We start from the raw sequence: 22,150 nt of genomic DNA, 5'->3' as shown, positions 1-22,150 counted from the left end.
ACACCTTCTTCGCCCACTTTGAGGTAAACACAGTGCCATCGATGCAAACCATTTCCATGGACTGTGGGCTCTCGTTCCCCATGGTCGAGTAAGACATATAAGCGTGTTAACCTTTTGCATGTAGGGGGCAGTATTTTCATTTTTGGCTAAAAAACGTACCATTTGAAACTGCCTATTTCTCAGCCCCAGAAACTAGAATATGCAAATAATTGTCAGAATAGGATAGAAAACACTCTAAAGTTTCCAAAACTTTAAAAATATTGTCTGTGAGTATAACAGAACTGATATTGCAGGCAAAACCCTGAGGAAAATCCAATCAGGAAGTGCCTCTTATTTTGAAATCTCTCTGTTCCTATGCATGCTTATCCTCCATTTAAAGGGATATCAACCAGATTCCTTTTTCTATGGCTTCCCTAAGGTGTCAACAGTGTTTAGACATAGTTTCAGGCTTTTATTTTGAAAAATGAGGGTGAAAGATCACATTGTGTAAGTGGATAGGTGGGGGCTCTCAGAGTGAGTTTTGCGCTACAGAGTAAAGCGGCCATTGTTTCTCCCGGTGTTATTGAAAAACTTACACACCCGGTTTATATATTATCAAATATATATTTTAAAAACCTGCAGGATTGATTATACATTTTTTTGACATGTTTCTGTGGACATTATGGATATTATTTTGAATTTTTGTCTGCATTGTGGTGACCGCTCTTTCCTGTGGATTTCTGAACATAACGTGACAAACAAACAGAGGTATTTTGGGTATAAAAATAATATTTATGGAACAAAATAAACATTTGTTGTGTAACTGGGAGTCTCGTGAGTGAAAACATCCGAAGATCATCAAAGGTAAATGATTAATTTGATTGCTTTTTGATTTTCGTGACCTAGCTACTTAATGCTTAGTGTACATAATGTTTTGTTATGCTATCGATAAACTTACACAAACGCTTGGATTGCTTTCGCTGTAAAGCATAATTTCAAAATCTGAGACGACAGGTGTATTAACAAAAGGCTAAGCTGTGTTTTGCAATATTGCACTTGTGATTTCATGAATATGAATATTTTTTTGTTAGATTATTTGACTGTGGCACTATGCTAATCAGCGGTTGCTGATGAAAATGATCCCGCTAACGGGATGGGTAGCGTCAAAAAGTTTACCCTCGCAAGGCTGCCGGTCCAGACGGCATCACTAGCCGCATCCTCAGAGCATGCGCAGACCAGCTGGCTGGAGGGTTTATGGACATATTCAATATTTTTCCTTATCCCAGTTTGCGGTCGCCACTTCCTTCAAGATGTCCACCATTGATAAATGACTATCACCCCGGAGCATTCACTTCTGTAATCATGAAGTACTTTGAGAGGCTAGTTAAAGATCATATCACCTGAAGAAGGCACAACAGCACCTATTCAACCTCAGAAATTTGGCTTGGCCCCTAAGACTCTCACAAACTTTTACAGATGCACAGTTGAGAGCATCTTTTCGGGCTATATCACCGCCCGGTAAAGACGCTGTACTACCCGCAACCGCAGGGCTCTCCAGAGAGTGGTGCGTTCTGCCCAACGCATCACAGGGAGCAGACTGCCTGCCCTCCAGGACACCTACATCACCCAATGTCACACGAAGGCCAAAAAGATATTGAAGGACATCAACCACTCGAGCCACGGCCTGTTCACCCCGCTATCATCCAGCTGGGACTGAGAGACTGAAAAACAGCTTCTATCTCAAGGCCGTCAGACTGTTAAATAGCCATCACTAGCCGGCTACCACCTGGTAACTCAACCCTGCACCTTCCAGGTGTCACATTCTGACCATAGTTATTTTGTGTTTTTTTTTGTTTTAGTGTTGGTCAGGACATGAGCTGAGTGGGCATTCTATGTTGTGTGTCTAGTTTTCCCATTTCTATGTTTGGCCTGATATGCTTCTCAATCAGAGTCAGGTGTTAGTCACTGTCTCTGTTTGGGAACCATATTTAGGTAGCCTGTTTTGTGTTGGGTTTTGTGGGTGGTTGTTTCCTGTCTTCTGTCTTTGTGTCTATGCACCAGATAAGACTGTTTCGGTTTTTCACATTTGTTGTTTTGGTATTTTGTAGTGTTCATGTTTATTGTCTTTATTAAACATGTTGAACACTAACCACGCTGCGCTTTGGTCTGGTCCTTCGTCCACAGAAGAAAGCCGTTACACCAGGTTGCTGCCTTATATACATAGACATAGAATCACTGGTCACTTTATTAATGGAACACTAGTTACTTTAATAATGTTTACATTCTGCTTTAATCATTTCATATGTACAGTTGAAGTCGGAAGTTACACTTATACACTAACAGGCTGACTACACGGCTCACGTGCATGAGCGTTGCAAACTAAATTTTTAAATCTATTTTTATTAAATTATTGCACCCACACTGCTCTTGCACGCCAACGAGTGTCTGCGTTGCCAAGGGCTAAAATAGAAGTCAGTTCTATTTCTGACGCAAATCACGCTGCAAGTCCTGCCTCTCCCATCTCCTCATTGGTTTATAGAAGCAGGTACCCACGTGCCATCTCCTCATTGGTTATACCAAGGTGGGTGACTGAAAGACGAACGAGGTCAGTGGTGGTAATACACGTAATTTATGAAAGTTGCCAATCGCAATATAAAGTCAAGAGCAGAAAAAGCCTGGAAGGAGGAGAGATGACTATAAACGATTCGGTTGACCGTTTTATGTGTGGATTAACTGGCGGAGTAGAGGACCTTATGCATTTCAGGTAAAATAACAACTCAATGTTTATATCCCAGGACAAATTAGCTAGCAACAGCAAGCTAGCCATAAAGGACAAATAAACTAGCAAGTGCAAGCTAGCTAGCTAAATTGCCGGAAATGTTTAACGCTTTTCGACCTGTCCCCAAAATAATATAATTGGTTCAGACTTTGTTTTAATTTTTTAACCTGCATGTCGTGATCACATTTGGTGTGGGGGGACAAAATAGATTTATGCATGATGGCGCACGATGGTGCTCGCGGTTTGGGTTCCGTGTTAGGTTGGAGTCATTAAAAAACATTTTTTTCAACCACTACAAAAATGTCTTGTTAACAAACTGAAGTTTTGGCAAGTCGGTTAGGACATCTACTTTGTGCATGATGCAAGTAATTTTTACAGACATATTTTTTCACTTATAATTCACTGTATCACATTTCCAGTAGTGTCAGAAGATTACATACACGAAGACTGTCCCTTTAAACAGCTTGGAAAATTCCCGAAAATTATGTCATGGTTTTAGAAGCTTCTGATAGGCTAACTGACATCATTTGAGTCATTTAAGGTGTACCTGTGGATGTATTTCAAGGCCTACCTTCAAACTCAGTGCCTCTTTGCTTGACATCATGGGAAAATCAAAGGAAATCAGCCAAGACCTCAGAAAAAAATTGTAGACCTCCACAAGTGTGGTTCATCCTTGGGAGAAATTTCCAAACGCCTGAAGGTACCACGTTCATCTGTACAAACAATAGTACACAAGTATAAACACCATGGTACCACGCAGCCGCCATACCGCTCAGGAAGGAGACGTGTTCTGTCTCCTAGAGATGAACGTACTTTGGTGCAAAAAGTGCAAATCAATCCCAGAACAACAGCAAAGGACCTTGTGAAGATGCTGGAGGAAACAGGTACAAAAGTATCTATATCCATAGTAAAATGAGTCCTATATCGACATTACATGAAAGGCCACTTAGCAAGGAAGAAGCCACGCTCCAAAACCGCCATAAAAAAGCCAGAATACGGTTTGCAACTTTACATGGGGACAAAGATCGTAGTTCTTGGAGAAATGTCCTCTGGTCTGATGAAAAAAAATAGAACTGTTTGGCCATAATGACCATTGTTATGTTTGGAGGAATAAGGTAGAGGCTTGCAAGCCGAAGTACATCATCCCAACTGTGTAGCACGGGGGTGGCAGCATCATATTGTGGGGGTGCTTTGCTGCAGGAGGGACTGGTGCACTTCACAAAATAGATGGCATCATGAAGTAGGAAAATTATGTGGATATATTGAAGCAACATCTCAAGACATCAGTCAGGAAGTTGAAGCTTGGTCGCAAATGGGCCTTCCAAGTTGACAATGACCCCAGGCATACTTCCAAAGTTGTGGCAAAATGGCCTAAGGACAACAAAGTCAAGGTATTGGAGTGACCATCACAAAGCCCTGACCTCAATCGTATAGAAAATTTGTGGGCAGAACTGAAAAAGCGTGTGCGAGCAAGGAGGCCTACAAACCTGACTCAGCTACACCAGCTCGGTCAGGAGGAATTGGCCAAAATTCACCCAACTTATTGTGGGAAGCTTGTGGAATGCTACCCAAAACGTTTGACCCAAGTGAAACAATTTAAAGGCAATGCTACCAAATACTAATTGAGTGTATGTAAACTTCTGACCCACTGGGAATGTGAAATAAAAGCTGAAATAAATAATTCTGTCAACTATTATTCTGACATTTCACATTCTTAAAATTAAGTGGTGATCCTAACTGACCTAAGACAGGGAATTTTTACTAGGATTAAATGTCAGGAATTGTGAAAAACTGAGTTTAAATGTATTTGGCTAAGCTGTATGTAAATTTCTGACTTAAACTGTATATACTGTATTCTATTCCAGTGTATTTTTGTCAATGCCACTCCGACATTGCTCGTCCTAATATTTATATATTTATTAATTCCATTATTTTACTTTTAGATTCGTTTTTATTGTTGTGAATTGTTAGATATTACTGCAATGTTGGAGCTAGGAACACAAGCATTTCGCTACATTCGCAATAACATCTGCTAAATATGTGTATGTGACCAATAACATTTGATTTCATTTGATTTGATGCTTCAAACAAGTTGTCTGGATGTCCTTGGGTAGTGGATCATTATTGAAACATGTGGGAAACAATTGAGAGTGAAAAACCCAGCAGCGTTGATGTTCTTGACCCACTCAAACCGGTGCGCCTGGCCCCTACTACTATATCCCGTTCACAGACACTTAAATATTTTGTCTTGCCCATTTACCCTCTGCATGGCACACATGCACAATTCATATCTCAATTGTCTCAAGGTTTAAAAATCCTTATTTAATCTGTCTGCTGCCCTTCATCTACACTGATTGAAGTGGATTTAACAGGTGACATCAATAAGGAGTCATAGATTTCACCTGGATTCACCTGGTCAGTCTATGTCATGGAAAGAGCACAGGTTTCTAATGTTTTGTACTCTCAGTGCATATGCACATTCCAATAGCCTTTCTCAATATTTAAATGTTTTCACTTTTTTGTTTTCAAAGTAGATGTTAGTTTTAAAAGATGCCTGCAGTTTTTGCTAGTATTCTCTTTTTCTTGGTCAGTTGATGTTATTGATTGAGAAGATATTTGTTTTCACCTGGCATCACAGGTTTGTTGCTGATCAAGACAGGGATAGAAACCAGCAAAGGGTTCAGTCAAGAGGGACTGACGAGAGAAACAGTTGATAACAAAAGTGACCTGATTTGACTTCCACTGAAAACACCACAATGGTTTCTATTATCGTGCATTCAACCCAACAATGACATTCTTGCCTCTCGAGAGAGTCCCAGCACAGATCCAGTACAACACGTCTTCTAAACTGTCTCTTGGTTGTGGTCAAAAGTCTAATGTAAACACACTACTTCATATTTGTCAATGTCACTTCACTGCAAGACGGCAAGCAGAGTAGAGGAGAGGGTAGAATTAATCATTCACTTCGTTTTGCTGTTCTCTGTCTGCTTTGGTGACTGCAGAAGGCGTGATCTGTAAATGCAAACTGAAAGAAGTTAGTTTTTCGGTTGAAGCATTACGCTTCTTTACTCCTCAAAATGGACTCTATTTGTGGGCTTTTCAAAGTAAAAAACAGCAGAAACATCAGTGTACTCTGTTGATGATTCATGGTCCAAGAACAGGGATGAAAGTTGCAGGGATAGGACAGTATTTGCCAGACAGAGGTTATTTATATAAAACTTGTGTACTTCACTGTGTCCTTATTTCAACTACTGCACGTCCTTGCAATGCTACCAGTCTGGAAAGATGCAGGTCACTTCCCAAATAAAAAGCAGCATCAGTCTCCAAATGACAACTGTTGGAGATGTTTATACAGCACATGCATACATGGGATTTACAATCTACTTTGCATGAACATGCAAGAAAATATCATTTTCAAATTGTAATAATCTGGGTGGGACACTAGTCCTCTAGCACTTGTAGATAAACAATGTGGAAACTATCGCTAACACATTTTCACGTGAATATTCTAAAATATGCATTAAAAAAATATGCACATATTCACATCAGAGATGTTTCCATCAAATGAACTTGTTGAGAATAGAAAGCATTTTCATCTCTAATGATGGTTTTCCCATGAAAAAAGTTTGCCTTATATAGTGAGTGTGCCCACTCTGGTATTGTCATGTAGCCAACAGCTCACAGATACAGTGCTTGTAGGCCTATAAATCTAATATAATCAATATTTATTTGTCAAATGTCCCGAATACAACAAATGTAGTAGACCTTACTGTGAAATGCTTACTTATAAGCCCTTAACCAACAATGCAGTTAAGAAAATAAGAGGTAATCAAATATTTACTACATAAACGATAGTTTTAAAAAAAAGTAACACAATAAAATAACAACAACGAGGCAATATACAAGGGGTACTGGTACTGAGTCAATGTGCGGGGGTACAGGTTAGTTGAGGTAATTGAGGTAATATGTACATGTTACTATGCATAGATAATAAACAACAAGTAGGAGGGTATAGCCTACATGATGAGATTATTAGGGACAAAAGTATTTATTATTTATATTTGTCCAGCGGCAGCCAAGCATCGATGATCATGTCACCAGAATAAAACCCTCAATATTAATTGGAAAGGAGCATCACCTTGCACTTTCACCACCCTGTAAAGTTCATCCTCATTTCTTTAACCTGTAGCTGTAACGGATTTCCTCTTCTGAGGAGGAGTAGCAAGGATCTGACCAATACGCAACGTGGTAAGTGTCCTTGATACTTTAATAATCACTGAACACGAAAAAATACAAAAATAACAAAGTGAATGAAAACGAAAACCGAAACAGTCCTGAATGGTGACACAAACAACAGAACAGGACACAATCACCCACGAAACACAGGTGGGAAAAGGCTACCTAAGTATGATTCTCAATCAGAGACAACTAACGACACCTGCCTCTGATTGAGAACCATACCAGGCCAAACACAAAACACAACATAGAAAAAAAAACATAGACAACCCACCCAACTCACGCCCTGACCATACTAAAACAAAGACATAACAAAAGAACTAAGGTCAGAACGTGACAGTAGCCTAATAAACTGAATGCTTTCCCGGTGAGTCATAGTGGGAGGACCACACAACATGTCTTCTCATGACTCCAAGTTTACTTCGATATAATGGTTATTATATCAATATTTGTGCATATGTTTCCACCAACATTTCTCACATAATGAATTTTACAGACACAAAAAGATCCCACCTTGTCTAGCTTATTTTGTTTTGTCAACATTTGGAAAGATTACAGACAAATTAGCTTTTTCCATCAGGCCTGTCATGACATTTTTTATCATTTTATGTACTTTACTTGCATAAAAAGTTTGGAAACCTGGTTAGTAACACACATCATTTAACACTGTCTGAGTTTACCCCATAGGACACAAAACCAGCTGCTTTGACAGAGATAAAAGCAAACAGCCAAACAGTCAGTGTGACAACATTACTGTAGCAACTCTAGTCTAAACACAACATCCACTGACCGTAGCCATCTAAGGACAAACTCCCATTCTAGTCCATTTCAGCACTTCTGCAGAGATTCACTGCTACCGTAACAGATTCAAAGCTGAGATAGCCCAAATCCCCACTTCACTAGCTATCGATGCTCCATTAAAGCCTACATTCCAACAGAATAAGAACATGAGAGCTATACCAAATGCAATGGAGCTATGGGCTATGGACCAAAGTTTGATATCAAACTTATGTTTAGAATAGTGTTCATGTTTTTTCTGACTGCTTGACACAACTTTGGCCTGTTCAGGTTAGGCCAAGTCTTGGCACTATGATTTACACAATGTTAGAAAAGGAGCATGTCATATATACCACAGCTTAGTTCTTAAATCTTAATAACGGATTAGCCTACACACCAGAGGAGGCTGGTGTGGGGAGCCATAGGAGGACAGGCTCATTTTAATTGCTGGAATGGAATAAATACTTTTTTCCTCAATGAAGTATCTTTGACCTATAATGTCAAGACTAAATAATCCTGCAGCAACAAGATTTGAACGTAGTCCGTAATGTTGCATGATCGGAGGTTAGGCTATTAACTGGCCAAAAGTAGGCTACATGAAAAGTGCAATACTGTTAATATAACCAAGTTTACTGTGTTACTGTGGGTTTTCAGTGAATTTATGTAAATCACAAAGCTCATCATTGAGAGGAGGGGTGTTGTGGGATTAGTCGTGATACTTCAAGAAGAGGTGGGTTTTCAGAAGATAGGCAGGGACTCTGCTGTCCTAATGTCAGGGGGAAGCTCGTTCTACCATTGGGGTGCCAGGAGGGAGAAGAGATTTGACTGGGATGAGCGGGTGCTGACCCCCATATGGTCAAGAACCAGAGGTGTCCGAAAAGAGTGTTGGGGTGTAGGGTTTGAGCATAGCCTGCAGGTAGGGAGGGCGAAGCACCACTGCAGCAAAAGCTAACTCCTTACTCCACTCTTCTTTCGCTTTCATCAGCATTAGGCTACAACACATTGAGTCTGTTATTAAAGAATGTGAAACAGTATTGTCTATGTTTACTAATGCCTGATTGGGTTCATGAGTCTGTTATTAAAGAATGTGAAACAATGTGTATATTTACTGCTTTCTATTCAAGCATGTATGGTTTTAAATAGTGTTTTTATTTTCATTCATAAGGTCAGAACATTGTATATATAGCCTACAGAAATTAAATTAATTGTGTTCATATGGGCAGAATATTGTAGCCTAGACCTATATATATTTGTTCATATGAGCAGAATATTGTAGCCTAGACCTATATATATTTGTTCATATGAGCAGAATATTGTATATACATCTGTTTATATGGTTATGTTAAAGCTGAAGGCTATGTATTTTAGTTGTATCTATTTTTAACACCATCCATTAACACCAACCATTCACTATAAACAATGTATTTATGAATAAATAAGCTTGTTTGATGGGGCAAAAATAATTAAGCCTAAAACATTTATTTAAAATAACCCCCCCCCCCCCCCCAAAAAAAAAAAAAAAAAATCTACATTCCAATGTTGAATCTCTCATGCATATTTTTTTGATTGAAAATGGGAACAATGGGAGATGGACAAATACTGATTTCAAAACAACATGGATTACATTATAATTCATATTATCAAGACATGACGTAATTATCAAAATAGTTTTAAAAGATGCCCTTGCCTTAAAGTTGAACCTCGGATAGATCTTTAGTATAATAGCCTATACAGTCAACACAAAATATGGTATTCTGTTCTTTTGAAATAGAACAGAAATAGAACAGAAATAGAACATAATGACACTAAATTAAACATAGGCCAAATGGATTTTATGATATTGTCCTATATTACATTTAGTTATTAGACTCTTAAAATGTAAAGGAAAATACATACATTTTATATAATCATTTGATTTCTGTGGTCCAAATGTCATCATTTTTGTTTTCAGACGTTTTCCTTTGGTAGGCCTACCCATGTGTCCCTCCTTACTCGGAAAGCATGCTCATACCAAAGCTGATAATCATGACTTGATTGAATTGGAATTATGTGAATAATGATGATGACGGTGAGAGCCCAGTATAGCCTTACCCTTTAATCATAGGCTATTGTTACTTTGTGTCTCTAAAGTTACAATGTTTCAATTTCTATAGTCATGTGACAAATAATCTGTTTTAACTGAAACGTCTGCATGTTATATTTTCATAACTGATCAAAATTCGGTATGCTGTCGCCTATAGATCAGGGCTCTCCAACCTTGTTCCTGGAGAGCTACAGTCCTGTATGCTTTCGCTCCAACCCTAATCTAGCACACCTGTTTCTAATAATTAGCTGGTTTGTAAGCTGAATCAGGTTAGATACAACTGGGGTTGAAGTGAAAACCTACAGGAGAGTAGCTCTCCAGGATTAGGGTTGGAGAGCCCTGCTATAGATATTCTGCCCATATTAACACATTTTAGGGTCATTTAAAGAACAGCTATTGCATGATTTAATGAAAAGCAGCAAACAGAGACACACCATTGTTTCACATTCTTTAATAAAAGGCTAGACATATCTCAATGAAGTTGATTGCGCGAGAGGGTCTGTGCACTGCATAGTACCTTCCACAAAAAGGTTTTTTAGACAAAAAAACGCATAAGCTAGGGAGTGCAGTTCCTCTTGCTGCTCTGTAGGCAAGCACCGGGGTCTTGAAGTGGCAGCAATTTTTTTGACAGAACATCATTGGAAATACAGAAGACAAGTGTGCTTTGAGGAAATATATACAGACAAATCGTTATCAGTTCTGCACAAACACAACTTACATCACTGTTAGTTCCACCATTTTATCAAATCAAATCAAATCAAATCAAATGGTATTGGTCACATACACATATTTAGCAGGTTATTGCGGGTGTAGCGAAATGCTTGTGTTAATAGCTCCAACAGTGCAGTAGTATCTAAAAACAATTCACAACAATACACAAATCTAAAAGTAAAATAATGAAATTAAGAAATATATAAATATTAGATTGAGCAATTTCGGAGTGGCATTGAATAAACAGGAGAATATAATACAGTAAATACATATGAGATGAGTAAAGCAGTATGTAAACATTATTTAAACATTAAAGTGACTAGTGTTATTATTATTATTACTAGTGTTCCATTATTAAAGTGACAAGTGATTCCAAGTCTATGTATATAAGGCAGCAGCCGCTAAAGTACAGGGTTGCGTAACTGGGTGGAAGCCGGCTAGTGATGGCAAAGTCGTTAAAAGCATTAACATTCATATAATTAGTACATTTCGTGCATTCGGAAAGGTTTCAGACTCTTTGACTTTTTCTACATTTTGTTATATTACAGCCTTATTTTAAAATGGATTAAATTGTTTTTCCCCCTCATCAATCTACACACAATACCCCATAATGACGAAACAAAATCAGGTTTTTCAAAATGTTTGCATATTTATTTATTTTAAATCCTGAAATATCACGTTTACATAAATATTCAGACTTTTACTCAATACTTTGGTGAAGTACCTTTGGCAGTGATTACATCCTCGAGTCTTCTTGGGTATGATGATACAAGCTTGGCACACCTGTATTTGGGGAGTTTCTCCCATTCTTCTCTGCAGATCCTCTCAAGCTCTGTCAAGTTGGACGGGCCAAAGCGTTCAATCTTGGTTTCATCAGACCAGAGAATCTTGTTTATCATGGTCTGAGAGTCCTTTAAGTGCATTTTGGCAAACCCTCATGTACCTTTTAATGAGGAGTGGCTTTTGTCTGGCCACTACCATAAAGGCCTGATTGGTGGGGTGCTGCAGAGATGGATGTCCTGGAAGGTTCTCCCATATTCACAGTGGAACTCTGGAGCTCTGTCAGAGTGAAAATTGGGTTCTTGGTCACCTCCCTGACCAAGGCCCTTCTCTTCAGTTTGGCCGGGCGGCCAGTTCTAGGAAGAGTCTTGGTATTTCCAAACTTCTTCCAATTAAGAATGATGGAGGCCACTGTGTTCTTGTGGACCTTCAATGCTGCAGAATTTTTTTTCGTCAGATTTGTGCCTCGACACAATCATGTCTCAGAGCTTTATGGACAATTCCTTCGACCTTATGTCTTGGTTTTTGCTTTGACATGCACTGTCAGCTTTTGGACCGTATATAGACAGGTGTGTGCCTTTCCAAATAATTGGTTGCAGTCAAAACATTGAGTGTAATTGTCAGGGTTAACATAGCAGTGCTGTCACATACACTATATTAACGCTACAATAGGTTATCTGTCTTATATTTATATCTACATACCATATAGAAGCACCCTGCTACAGCTACAGTTCCCTCAACCCCCTCCACATATTTCATTGTCCTCAGTAATACTCTCCAGGTATTAATGTGCTGATTTGCTGCTTTGGTGAAAGACCTTCTAGAGCATCAATGGCCTGCTGCTTACTCCTCAGACTATAGATAGACAGGAGGCAGAAGAAGTGGAGAGGTGTTTAGACACGATCACACTCAGAGAACATTATATGTTCTTAAATCACTTGTCTTCTTTCCAGCGTGAGCAGCAATCTGAAGTAACTTGATAGGTGAAATAAATGTGTTGGAAACATAGGTCTTTCAACCATCAGTGCTCATCAGTGGAGGCTCCTCAGAGGAGAAAGCAGAGGACCATCTAACTTTGTGAATTTCTGAAAAATACAAATATCCTTTTTAGTTAAAACTACAGTAAATATATTCACGTCACCAAATAACTGATTAAAATACACTGTTTTGCAATGAACGTCTACAGAAGCCTCAACAACACCTTCTAGGGTAGCACCATGGTTTAGCCGGAGGACAGCAATTTTCCATCCTCCTCTGGGTACATTGACTTCTATACAAAACCTAGGAGGATCATGGTTTTCATCCCCTTCCATAGACTTACACAATAATTAAGACGACTTGAGAACGTCCTCCAACCTATCAGAGCTCTTGCAATATGAACTAACATTTGCTCAATCCAATCAAAGGATCAGAGAATGAATGTAGTACTAAACACATAAGCTACAGCTAGCTAGCACTGCAGTGCATAAAGTGTGGTGAGTAGTTGACTCAAAGACAACAGTTGAACACTTTTTAAAATATACATTTCTACAAAAATTAAGGAGAAGCAACAGAGAGAAAGAGAGAGAGAGCGAGAGAGAGACATTTCGTTGTATATGTTTTCTTCTTAATTTACCTTTCACTTACTTAGCTAATGCATCTAATTTAGCCTACTCAACAACCTGACTCAAACAGAGATGAATGCTATTTATGTTAGTTAGCTGGCTAAGGCTATCCAACACTGCAACTCTTCCAAGTCAAGGTAAGCTTCTGGTTTTATTAATTTATTGCAACCGGCCTGCCGGTGTAACTGCTAACCTGCTTGATCTAGACTGTACTGCGTGATTGTTTGCATCTATTAGACTGTGGGTTTAGTAACGCGTTCTAGTTTTTTGACTAAAACGTTAATATGCTGACAATGTGTAGCGGTTAGCTGTTATGGTATTACGTTTTTGCACCTCTTCACAGACAGCTGTTGTGTTGTACACTGATGTCCATAAGTGAAGGGAAAAGGTGAGTGGAGGAGAGCAAGCAGATGCGAGAAGGAATTATACAATGAGCAAAGTGATAATGCTGTATGTGGCTGCTATGAAAGTGAAATGTGTACACATCTAGTAGCCTAAACTTATCAATGTTACATTGAGCTGGGTGAATGGAATATGAATGACCATCATCCAATATACTGTAATAGAAATAAGGCCATGCTCATAAAAAATTTATAGTCCTCCCTAATCTTGAACGGAACTGACCGCCACTGATGCTCAGGCAGGGTAGGTGACAAGTAAAGCAAGCAGGTCAACACAATCAGGATACAGTTCTAAAGTGGCTATCACACTTGCGGAACTAGCAGAACTGTCAACCACCCTGTGATATCCAATAAACAAGAGATTCCCAAACTTTTTATAGTCCCGTACTCCTTCAAACATTTGACCTCCAGCTGCGTACAATTTTGCCATAATTGTAAGCCTGCCACAAACACAATATACATTTATTAAACATCAAATCAAATCAAATGTCATTTGTCACATACACATGGTTAGCAGATGTTAATGCGAGTGTAGCGAAATGCTTGCGCTTCTAGTTCCGATCGTGCAGTAATATGTAGCAAGTAATCTTACCTAACAATTTCACAACAACTACCTTATACAAACAAGTGTAAAGGAATGAATATGTACATAAAAATATATGAATGAACGATGGTCGAACGGCATAGGCAAGATGCAGTATAGAGTACAGTATATAGATATGAGATGAGTAATGTAGGGTATTAAACATTATATAAAGTGACATTGTTTAAAGTGGCAAGTGATACATTTATTACATCCATTTTTTCATGATTAAAGTGGCTAGAGATGAGTCAGTATGTTGGCAGTAGCCACTCAATGTTAGTGATGGCTGTTTAAACCTGTTACAGCTAGACGTTCCGCTAGCGTAACATCCGGTGAAATTGCAGAGCGCAAAATACTTCTTGTTAATCCAGCCACCGTGTCAGATTTCAAAAAGGCTTGACGGCGAAAGCAGACCATGCGATTATCTGAGGACAGCACTCCATCATACAAACACATGAAAATCCTATTTCAACTGTGCAGGTGCGACACGAAAGTCAGAAATAACCATATAATTCATGCCTTACCTTTGAAGATCTTCTTCTGTTGGCACTCCAATACGTCCCAGAAACATCACAAATGGTCCTTTTGTTCGATAAATTCCTTTGTTATATCCCCAAAATGTCAATTGTCTGAGGACATGGCTGGGGATGCCGTCTAAAACACATTTACATGTTTTACTAATGTTGGCTGCAGTGAAGGAGAGCCCGCAGGTTTTGGTAGCGGGCCTCATCAGTGGCACTGTATTGTCCTCAAAGTGAGCAAAGAAGTTGTTTAGTTTGTCTGGGAGCAAGACATCATGGTCCTCGACAGGGCTGGTTTTCCTTTTGTAGTCTGTGATTGACTGTAGACCCTGCCACATACCTCTCTCTCATAAGAATGAGTGTGAGTTTTTGTCACAACCCGGCTCGTGGGAAGTGGCAAAGAGCTCTTATAGGACCAGGGCACAAATAATAATATTATAATAATCAATGATTTTTCTCTTTATTTAACCATCTTACATATAAAATCGTATTTGTTCATTGAAAATGGTGAATACCTCACCACAGGTTAATGAGAAGAGGGTGCTTGAAAGGATGCACATAACTCTGCAATGTTGGATTGTATTGGAGAGAGTCTCAGTCTTAAATAATTTCCACACACAGTCTGTGCCTGTATTTAGTTGTCATGCTAGTGAGGGCCGAGAATTCACTCTCACATAGGTACATGGTTGCAAAGGGCATCAGTGTCTTCATAGCGCGATTTGCCAAGACAAAATACTCTGAGCCCAATCCAGAAATCTGACAGTGGCTTCTGATTAAATTCAATTTTTATAGAACCGCTTGTTGCAATTTCTATGAGGCTCTCTTGTTCAGAAATCGGTAATTGGAATGGAGGCAGCGCATGAAAGGGATAACGGATTCAGTTGTTTGTGTCATCAGTTTTGGGAAAGTACCTGCGTAATTGCACACCCAACTCACACAGCTGCTTCATTATATCACATTTGACATTGTCCATAAGCTTGAGTTCATTTGCACACAATAAAATCATACAATGATGGAGAGACATGTGTTGTCCTTGTTAATGCAGACAGAAAAGAGCTCCAACTTCTTAATCATAGCCTCAAGTTTGTCGCGCATATTGAATATAGTTGAGGAGAGTCCCTGTAATCCTAGATTCAGATCATTCAGGCGAGAAAAAACATCACCCTTATAGGCCAGTCGTCTGAGAAACCCGTCATCATGCAAGCGGTCAGACTTGTGAAAATTATGGTCAGTAAAGAAAACCTTGAGCTTGTCTCTCAATTCAAAAAAACGTGTCAATACTTTGCCCCTTGATAACCAGCGCACTTCTGTATGTTGTAAAAGCCTTACATGGTCGCTGCACATATCACTGCAAAATGCAGAAAATACAGGAGAGTTCAGTGGCCAAAATTACCATTTTCACTGTAGTGTCCAAAACTTCTTTCAAGCGGTCAGGCATTCCCTTGGCAGCAAGAGCCTCTCGGTGGATGCTGCAGCAGTGTATCCAAGTGGCGTCGGGAGCAACTGCTTGCACGCTCGTTACCATTCCACTAGGTCTCCCTGTCATGGCTTTTGCGCCATCATTACAGATACCAACATGAGCAGCAGCTACGTTTGGCTACATACAGACCGTTAGTGGAATTCCTGCGAGAGAGTAACGGTTAATGTGATTGGATGTTAATTATTTGACTAGGCTATTTGACATTGTGTTGTTATGTTCACCCAAATGCATAGCCCCATTGGAAAATATCAATGGATACATTTTTTTTTATTTTTTTATCACCTTTTGTGTTTGGCGTACCCTCGACGGCATTGCGTGTACCCCAGGCAAAGCCTCACCCAAATGTGTAGCCCCGTTGTAAAATAGAAATGGACCGTTTTTTAAATTTTTTAAATGTAAATCACATTTTTATTTGGCGTACCCCCTACGGCATCGCATTGTAGCCTCTCCAGTTTGGGAATACCTGCTTTAGACCAAATCTCCCAGCAAATAACAAGTGTACTGCACTGCAATCGACAAAGCCCAAGAGTCAGTCTTCACTCCACTTAAATTGGCTAAATCAATCACCCATTTACTTCAGTGAGCTAACTTGCATGCACTAATCATTCCTCACCAGCTCAATTATTACTTTAAATTCAACATCTCTGTTCCCTGACTAAAACTTTGAATCTACTGAACACAGCCTCATGACATATTTGTCTTTGCATTAAGTTTTTGGTAAATAATGGGTCGGCACTGACAGTATTTAGACTGCTCTGAAATACCTGTTTGAATTAGATAATACATTTTTTAATTGAGTTAAAGAGTGTAACTCAAGGAATGTGGATGTCAGGGTTGCTGATCTTAATGAGCATAATTAGCTAAGGAGACTGCCTCATCAAAAAAGGTCTCCTTATTCATTATTTAACACTAATGGGGCCTGGTTAAACTCAGAATTAACATGTTGGCTAGTCATACTTCTTGTGTCCTCTTATCGTTGATTATTTGCATCTTATTCAGCCAAAATGCCATGACTACCTCTTGAGTTGAGTTATAACAGGAAAACGAATACACAATCATCTGTATGAAAGGTGTCTACTGAAAGTGTGTGAAGCATGAGTCCATGATAAGGTATCCCTACCACTAGTGTCAAACAGCTATGCATGTGTGTACAACTTCTGTACAACAGTTAGTGCCCTCAGCGATTCATTGCTCATTCTAATGCTTGCCGTGTTCTAAAAGTGGGTCAAAAAAGGTCTAGCCTAAAGGGAGTTATAGGTGAGATTTATGAAATAGAAATAAGGATATGAGAAAACAGAAATGCGCTCTGATGTCATAATGTCATCATGCAGCTAATGAAGACGAGCTTGTCCAAGTACAGTGTCAAGCGTGCAATCTGTTATTGCTCTTTTCCCTGTGGCCATAGTATGAAATGCACAAGCAATAAGGTTTCAACTAGCCCAGGCAGCCGATAGTGGGTGCTAGATCTGCACTATCATCAGGGATTGATGTGCCCAGCTAGTAATACACTCGTACTCTTTGTGTACCGGCTTGTACATAAAGAATCCTCCATTCAGGCTGCAAAGGCATCATTTCCCTCCTTAACTAGCTTTAATGGCGGGAAGTTAAAAAAAACAACTGGAAAGATACAGTAAGTGTACTGTTTTTATAAAACACAATTTCCCACCACTCTTTTCGTTTTTCTCACAACTTAGGATGTTGCACACCATGTTTAGCCCACTATCGGCTGCCTAGGATAGGTTTCAACTAACAAATGCACACATGAAAAACGTACATTCCATCTAACCCAATCAGCGTGCAGTGCATAAAAACATAAATAAAATGACAGATTACACCTTTAATATTAACATGACCAAGGATTTACCACAACGTTTGGGCAATCAACATGAATGTGATGCTGGAAACGTTTGAAAATGTTATGAATCGCTAAACACTGATCTTTATAACTCGTTATGGAGGTCCCTGATATATTATTTACCTATACTGTGATATGAGGAGATGTACTATTGATATTATGCTGATAACACCATGAGAGCCTGTAGTGATGATCGTTTATGAAGTGATTTCATTGGATTGATTTACAGATGTTGACAGGGAGTAATATTTAAACTATGCTTCAGTAGCACCTAAAACAACTTAATAATGAAACTGTAATTAAAGGCATTGGAGCAGAAATTCTGAGCTCAAAAATATTTTCATCCTGGCAGTTCAGATGTGCCGTTCATTGTAAACAGAACATACTAATGAGTGCAATTGGAATCAATGGCTCTAGAAACTACCTTCAACTTCTTTCAAAATGCACACAGAGACATAAAAATGGTATCCGTGAATTAACCTGACCCTGGGTAAGGACACCGAACAAAAATATAAACACAACCTGTTTTATTTTTACTAGGCAAGTCAGTTAAGAACAAATTCTTATTTTACAATGATGGCCTACCCCAGCCTTAACCCAGACAATTGTGCATCACCTTATGGGAATCTCTAACATGGTGGGTTGTGACACAGCATGGGATCAAACCAGGGTCTGTAGTGATGCCTCTAGCACTGATATTCAATGCCTTAGACTGCTGCACCACTCGGGAGCCTTTTACAACACATGTAAAGTGTTGGTCCCGTGTTTCATGAGTTGAAATAAAAGATCCCAGTGCCCAAATTTGTTTACATCCCTGTTAGTGAGCATTTATCTTTTGCCAAGATAATCCATCCACCTGACAGATGTGGCATGTCACAAAGCTGATTAAACAGCATGATCATTGCACAGGTGCACCTTGTGCTGGGGACAATAAAAGGCCACTCTTAAATGTGCAGTTTTGTCACACAACACAATGCCACAGATGTCTCAAGTTTTGAGAGAGCGTAAAATTGGGATGATGACTGCAGGAATGTCCACAAGAGCTGTTGCCATAAGCCGCCTCCAACATTGTTTTGGAGAATTTAGCAGTACGTCGAACCGGCCTCACAACTGCAGATCAAGTGTAAGCATGCCAGCCCAGGACCTTCACATTTGGCTTTTTCACCTGCAGGATCATCTGAGACCAACCACCCGGGCAGCTGATAAAACTGTGGGTTTGCACAACTGAAACATTTCGGCACAAACTGTCGGAAACCGTCTCTGGGAAGCTCAGCTGCGTGCTCGTTGTCCTCACCAGGGTCTTGACCATACTGCAATTTGGCGTCGAAACCCACTTCAGTGGGCAAATGCTCCCCTTCGATGGCCACAGGCATGCTTGAGAAGTGTGCTCTTCACATTTTCAACTGTACCGGGCAGATGTGTAAGGCATACTGCGTGTATGGCATCGTATGACAAGCAGTTTGCTGGGTGTTCCATGGTGGCAGTTGGGTTATGGTATGGGCAGGCATAATCTACGGACAACAAACACAATTGCATTTTATCGATGGCAATTTGAATACACAGTGATAGCGTGAAGAGATCCTGAGGCCCATTGTCGTGCCATCACCTTGTTTCAGCATATTAATGCACAGCTCCATGTCGCAAGGATCTGCACACAATTCCTGGAAGCTGAAAATGTGCCAGTTCTCTCATGGCTGCACACTCACCAGACATATCACCAATTGAGCATGTTTGGGATGCTCTGGATGGATGTGTACGACAGCTTGTTCCAGTTCCCGCCAATATCCAGCAACTTGGCACAGCCATTGAAGAGGAGTGAGACAACACCCCACAGGCCACAATCAACAGTCTGATCAAATCAAATCAAATCAAAGTTGATTTGTCACGAGCGCTGAATACAACAGCTGTAGACCTTACAGTGAAATGCTTACTTACAGGCTCTAACCAATAGTGCAATAAATGTATTAGGTGAACAATAGATAAGTTAAGAATTAAAACAACAGTAAAAAGGCTATATACAGTAGCGAGGCTATAAAAGTGACATACATACAGACACCGGTTAGTCGGGCTGATTGAGGTAGTATGTACATGTAGATATGGTTAAAGTGACTATGCATATATGATGAACAGAGAGTAGCAGTAGCGTAAAAGAGGGGTTGTCGGGTGGTAGGTGGCAGGACAAAATGCAGATAGCCGTTTAGCCAATGTGTGGGAGCACTGGTTGGTCGACCCAATTGAGGTAGTATGTACATGAATGTATAGTTAAAGTGACTATGAATATATGATAAACAGAGAGTAGCAGCAGGGTAAAAAGAGGGGTCCGGGTAGCCATTAGATTACCTGTTCAGGAGTCTTATGGCTTGGGGGTAAAAACTGTTGAGAAGCCTTTTTGTCCTAGACTTGGCACTCTGGTACCGCTTGCCATGCGGTAGTAGAGAGAACAGTCCATGACTGGGGTGGCTGGGGTCTTTGACAATTATTAGGGCCTTTCTCTGACACCGTCTGGTGTAGAGTTCCTGGATGGCAGGCAGCTTAGCCCCAGTGATGTACTGGGCCATACGCACTACCCTCTGTAGCGCCTTGCGGTCGGAAGCCGAGCAATTGCCGTACCAGGCAGTGATGCAACCATGCTCTCAATGTTGCAGCTGTAGAACCTTCTGAGGATCTCCGGATCCACGCCAAATATTTTTTGTTTCCTGAGGGGGAATAGGCTTTGTCTTGCCCTCTTCAAGGCTTTCTTGGTGTGTTTGGACCATTCTAGTTTGTTGTTGATGTGAACACTAAGGAACTTGAATCTCTCAACCTGATCCACCACAGCCCCGTCGATGAGAATGGGGGCGTGCTTGGTCCTCCTTTTCCTGTAGTCCACAATCATCTCCTTAGTCTTGGTTACGTTGAGGGATAGGTTGATATTCTGGCACCACCCGGCCAGGTCTCTGACCCTTCTCCCTATAGGCTGTCTCGTCATTCGTTGTCGGTGATCAGGCCTACCACTGTTGTGTTGTCTGCAAACTTAAGGATGGTGTTGGAGTCGTGCCTGGTCGTGGGTGAACAGGGAGTACAGGAGGGGACTGAGCACGCACCCCTGGGGAGCTCCAGTGTTGAGGATCAGCGTGGCAGATGTGTTGCTACCTTCCCTCACCACCTGGGGGCTGCCCGTCAAGAAGTCCAGGATCCAGTTGCAGAGGGAGGTATTTAGTCCCAGGATCCTTAGCTTAGTGATGAACTTTGAGGGTACTATGGTGTTGAACACTGAGCTGTAGTCAATGAATAGCGTTCTCACATAGGTGTTCCTTTTGTCCAGGTGGGAAAGGGAAGTGTGGAGTGCAATAGAGATTAGAGATCCACAGCATTGTCTGTGGATCTGTTTGGGTGGATTGCAAATTGGAGTGTGTCTAGGGTTTCTGGGATAATGGTGTTGATGTGAGCCATTACCAACCTTTCAAATCACTTCATAGCTACGGACGTGAGTGCTACTGGTCTGTAGTCATTTAGGCAGGTTGCCTTTGTGTTCTCGGGCATAGGGACTATGTTCCCTGTTTGTGGAGAACATGTGATCTATAATTATTTTCCCTCTGGTTGCACATTTAACATGTTGATAGTAATTTGGTAGAACTGATTTAATTTTCCCTGCATTAACGTCTCCGGCCACTAGGAGCACCACCTCTGAGTGAGTGGTTTCCTGTTTGCTTATTTCCTTATACAGCTGACTGAGTGCGGTCTTAGTGCCAGCATCTGCCTGTGGTTTTAAATAAACAGCCACGAAAAGTAGAGCTGAAAACTATCTAGGCAAGTAGTGTTGCCTGCAATTTATCACAATATACTCCACTTCAAGCGAGCAAAATCTAGAGACCTCCATAGATTTCATGCACCAGTCGTTGTTTACAAATATGCACAGACTGCCCCCCCTCGTCTTACCGGAGTGTGCTGTTCTATCTTGCCAGTGTAGCGTATATCCCGCTAGCTGAATATGTAAAGGAGATGTGTCGCACTGGATGAGGCAAATGGTAGTCACACCAGATACTGACTGGTTTTCGTCCCTACCATAATATGCATATCTGTATTCCCAGTCATGTGAAATCCATAGATTAATTGAATTAATTTAAATTGACTGATTTCCTTTAATGAACTGTAACTCAGTAAAATCTTTGAAATTGTTGCATGTGGCGTTTTTATTTTTGTTCAGTGTAAATAATGTTGCACTATCCCTTTAAATATTTATCAGCTTTGTGCATTGTCCAAAACAACAATATCATATTAAGGGAAGAAAACAAATCCTATTGATTACTGCTAGTTGGCTACTGCGGTTATGGTCATCATCATCATCATCATCATCCTCATCCTTAATATTGTACTGGCCT

General features: G+C 40.2%; 1 protein-coding gene across 3 annotated transcripts in view; it reads right to left on the bottom strand.

Annotated features, from left to right (window-relative positions):
• The window catches only part of LOC110532683 (glutamate receptor ionotropic, delta-1), a 341,013-nt gene that overhangs the window by 117,612 nt on the left and 201,251 nt on the right, over positions 1 to 22,150 (bottom strand). The gene's annotated exons all lie outside the window — the stretch shown is intronic.

Source organism: Oncorhynchus mykiss, chromosome 1 (assembly GCF_057628025.1).
Source record: "Oncorhynchus mykiss isolate SJ-2025 chromosome 1, ASM5762802v1, whole genome shotgun sequence".
In the NCBI taxonomy this organism is placed as follows: Eukaryota; Metazoa; Chordata; class Actinopteri; order Salmoniformes; family Salmonidae; genus Oncorhynchus; species Oncorhynchus mykiss.
Note: the sequence above shows the minus strand (reverse complement) of the source record. Positions and strands in the feature narration are given on the sequence as shown.